This window comes from Meleagris gallopavo, chromosome 15, assembly GCF_000146605.3.
Source record: "Meleagris gallopavo isolate NT-WF06-2002-E0010 breed Aviagen turkey brand Nicholas breeding stock chromosome 15, Turkey_5.1, whole genome shotgun sequence".
NCBI classification, from domain to species: domain Eukaryota; kingdom Metazoa; phylum Chordata; class Aves; order Galliformes; family Phasianidae; genus Meleagris; species Meleagris gallopavo.
In genome coordinates, this window is record NC_015025.2 from 11487348 (window position 1) to 11492095 (window position 4748).

Sequence of the window (4748 nt, forward strand, 5' to 3'; positions counted from 1 at the left end):
CCCTTGTTTAAGAGCCAGTTGGTCTGGATTTACTACTCAGGTCTCTCTGGTATTCTATTTGTCTTTCCTTTGGTGGAATCATTTGTAATTATTCCTATCTTTTCTCCAGGTGCTATAATGTTGTGGTCTTTTCACAATTTACATTTAATGTCCCATGATATCCAGAATGTGCGACAAATCTTCATACTCTCTTCTCTGTTAAAGATTTAACTTTCATTTTATGTCTATGAATTGTTACATATAGAATAACCATTGTAAGATTCCTAAAAAAATAATCTTACAGTGTTCCACTTCAAGAATTTCATTTTCCAACACACTTTTTCCTTTATTTTTTCCTCCTCTTCCCTGTTGTATCTTTTAGCTGTTTAAATCCAGCTGTTCAACTTTCTCTCGTTCATAAACTTTTCTGTTTCTTTGACGAGTGAGTTCCATCATCATTTCAGAATGGATAAAATGGAAGAATTATGAATCACTACTGCAGAAATGAATGTCAGAAAAAATAGTCTTCTTGTATGTTAACTTGTTTTCTAGAGCCTATGGGAATACCTAATAATAGAGGAAATGTTCTCCACTTGGTTTAGCCCAAGCATTTAAAGTCTGCCTTGCATCAGCCTGCTAAAAGCAAACCTTGGCTCCTGTGCATGCCTCACGTCCCATATGGATGCAGGACTTTCTCTGGTGTGTGTCATGGTGACCTCTGTCCCACGCATCTGCAGCCCTACCTGAGTGAGTTCTGAGCACAGATTGTCTGGATTTAAGGGCTCTCAGTTCCCTCTGTTAGCAATGCCTCATGCTGCTTGATGCTGGAAGGATTTTACCTCCAGAGAGCCTCTTCCCCTTTTCAGTGCTGTTACTACTGCTGCCACATCCCCTTCCCACAGAAGTGCAAAGCCAAAGCTGGAAAATAGGCAGAAGGCTGCAAACTCCTCCTAATCTCCAACTTTGGGAGCAGCATCCAGGCAGCATTCCAAATTTTCACTCATGCTGTCTGGATAATCTATGGGGGGATTATGACCTACTTCAAACCTTATGGACAAGTGGGCATGCCTCATCTCCTCTCGTTTCCTTCTAACGTGTATCATGAGATGGTAAGAAAAGGATCATTTTATTCTTTAATTTTAAACTTAAAACCCTTAAAATTTCAGTCTCAGCACTTCCACTCTGCATATTTTTCACACCTGTGCTTTTACAATTTTAAAAAAATCTGGGCGTATATTACTTAGAAAAATATCATACAAATAAAGTAGAACAGCCTTAATTAAACAATTTAGTGTTTGCCTAGTCAGTGTGATTAACTTTTTGTCCCAGTAACCCCCAAAATGATAGCGCTAACAAATAGTGCAAGGCGTTTTAAAATTAAATGAAATGTTCCTTTGATTACATTAAAGATAATGCATTTTAGAGCTATTCCTTCAGGAGCTGTTTCTCGCCCGTGACAGCACTGATCAATTTGCCTTGTCTTTCCTTCCAGGAGTAATCTTTAAATCTCCTTGAGTCATTGTTTGATCAAAGTGCATTTGCAATTGGGTGACTGGAGCAGTCTGAGTTGTCATCTAAATGTAAGGGTCCTATGGGAAAGAAAAAGAAAGAGAATGTACTTATTCTTAGGGTAATAAATTGATCTGAATACGTTGGTAATTACACACAGGTTAAAAAAAAAAAAAAAAAGAGTGAAAGTCTTCAAGGAAGAACTATCCTTAAAACTCTTGATAAAGATTTGTTTGAGCTATTATTTTTCCAGGAAAACCAAGTCATGACTTAATGCTACCTACAGGAGTTTTGCAGGTGAAAAATGACTCCAGGATAGCAAGTCACAGAATTCTCTTATCTCACAAATTATAGTTTATTTGTGAAATGTACTCTGTAGGAAGAGGCCATGAAGGATTGCCAGCATCAGTCCCATGAGCTATGTAGGTTGGGTTGGGCCCCTCCAGAACAGGCAGCCTGTTTGCTGGGGGAAGCTCTCCACTCCCCTGAGAAAACCTGACCAGAGAATCATTAGCACTGCTGTCCTCAGCTTTGGGAGAGGTAATGCCTCATTTGTGGGTGACATTCATTCATTTGACAAAACTGCAGAAATATGGATTTCTTCCAGTCCAAGCAAGTGTGAGTAAATCTGCTTTTACACCATGCTACCTGAATTTGAACCCAGACCCTTCTCAAATCCCATGCCAGGGAGCAGACTGATGCACTGTGTGCATTCTTACAGTGTAAATGACAGCTTTTTCTGGGCAAAAAATATATGGTATTAGGAAAAAAAAAAGGAAAAAAAGTTATGCCATTTTGCCATCATATATTTTGCTAGTACATGTAAAAACAGCTTCAACTTAGAGAGATTTTTGGTATTTCTACAATTCTACAAACAAATTATGGAAAGTGAGTTTTGAAATTATTTACAAAACTCGAAACTGTCTCATGACTTGTCTTTCCTTTTTTTCTTTCCCCGAAGATACCCGAGCAGTAACCAAGATAAAGGGTTCCAAGTGGAGTGGAGGGGAATCTTAATAATGGGAGTAGAACTGTGGGAAAAGGGTAGAGGAAATTTGTCTTATCCCATGTTTACAGCTCATTTCCACTTTTCAACATGAGTAGAAATTACTTTTTATGGGTATTTCCATGGGCATTTGGAACCAAAAAAGAGCAGGAGGGAAGCAGTAATGTTGTTCTCATGCATAAGCCAGTAAAGTCAGGGAGAGAAGGAGGATGTTGGGGTATTTGGGGCAGCTGGGGCAGTTGCACACTTGGCTTAGCAGGTTTTAACATAGGTCACTCTGAGAAGCTCAGAGTAAGCTCGGCAGTATTCCCACTGCTGAACAATAAATGAGCAATTTTGGAATACAAATTCCTGCAAACAACCTCTCAGACCCCTCTCAATGCTGCTGTTGCACATGGGCAAGAGACCAAGGCATTTCATAGACAGCCACAGAGAATGAACTGCTGAAGAGCAAGAAGGATTCTTGTCTGACAGTGTCTTTTAATTCAGATGATAATGCAAGAATATTGATGCTATCCAGAAGGCAGTATGGGATTTCCCACAGCTGCAAATCTTGATGAAAATATTAGGGGAAAAAAGAATAAAAGCAAAACAACTGAACAAGCTCTTCTCTCCCTCATATCCTTCTTGCTCTGCCTAGAAAAAGACTGTAGAAAAAAAGCTCTTGTATTGGTTTAGGGACCAGGTTCAACAACAGGAGCATTTTCCACAACATAAGTGCCTTTGAGAGATCTTTTGGGGGTTATGATAGCACAGTCCTGGTGTGAGGACGTCAGCCTTCACTTTTCACCTGTTCTATTAGGAACCTGAGGTGACTTAAAAGCCTCGAGGTGAAACAGGCTCAAATCTGTGGCTCTTAAATGATGTTCAGTAGCTGTGCCAACTCTTGGTCACTGTTCAAGGCTGAAAGAGGATAACAGGTCCATATAATATCCTGTAATCTTGGAAATGTGTATGTATATATTTCTGATTGTTTCTTATTTTTCCACTTGTCCTTTCCTTTCCCATTCCTCATTCTTTTAAATTTATTAATGAGTCAAAAAACTATGGCAGGTATTTTCAGATTCGCCAAAATCTGATAATTTATGTATGTTTATACAACACTGAGTACATGATAACCTTCACATTGGTTCAATTCACTTTAATTAAAATGCTAAAATGCTTGGTTTGGGACTTTTCTTATTGGGGCTACTGCTTCCATACATGCTGAAAGTTAAATGGAGCCAATTCTCCCTTTCCCACCTTCTTAAGTGGATTTGCAGCTTCGAAAGTTGTTAGAAATTAGTGGTTCCAGATGACTTGCCAGCTTCTTGTAATTCAAATGTTTAATTTCTGAAAGTGACTTTCCTCAGTCCTGTACCTTTTAAAATGTGCTTTGGTATGTTCAGAAGGAAAGGCAGAAGAATTTCATTTATAATTAGAATTTACTTTGTGAAGGGTCATTTAAAAATATTAAATACAAAGAATATTTCATTTGGGCTGGAGCTTGATGTGTGTGAACAAGAGCCAGAAGTGGTTCGTTGATTTAGGGCCAATATATTTATTGACAAGACAAGCTGTTGCTTTACTCAATCAGTTGCGTTATTTTATGTGACTGACACACATGAACTTGAATTGATAGTAAGAAGAAGAAATCAATCATTTTCCTTATTTTTAAGCCTTTCAGCTCATAGTGGTTTGAAAGCTCAGTTCACCTTGGGGTACTCTGCATAAGGATTCAGAGAGCATGAGTTTGAAATTAATTTAAAGAACTATGAACTATGCAGCCACAAAAACTACATTACTCAGTGTAGTCACGTTCTGTAATAAATCACCACTGGTTTAAGCACCTTTTTCATAGGAGATAAATCACAGCTATTAGCTAAAAGATAGTTTCAATAGCTTTTAACCTGTTTAGTAATTAAGTAGAAAAAAATAGATTGCTACAATGATGTGAACGTTTAGATGCCATTTGTTGGTAAAATTCTCATATGTAGTCAGGCTGTTCTCACAGAAAACATTAATTTCTAAAAATTAAGTGCAACATACTCAAATATGTTTAATTGTAGAAAACTTCACTGCCTGTTCCTCACTGTACACAACATATCTATCCTTACTAACATTTCAATCCAAGTTGCGAGTTTAGAGAATCATTTTGGAGTTTAATTTTTCCTGATTTTTTGAGATTATGTACTTAATGGCTCTTTGCATGGACATCGATGTAATCATGCTGTTTACAGAATTCTGGTGTTAGCTGCAAGGATAGGAGTTTTCT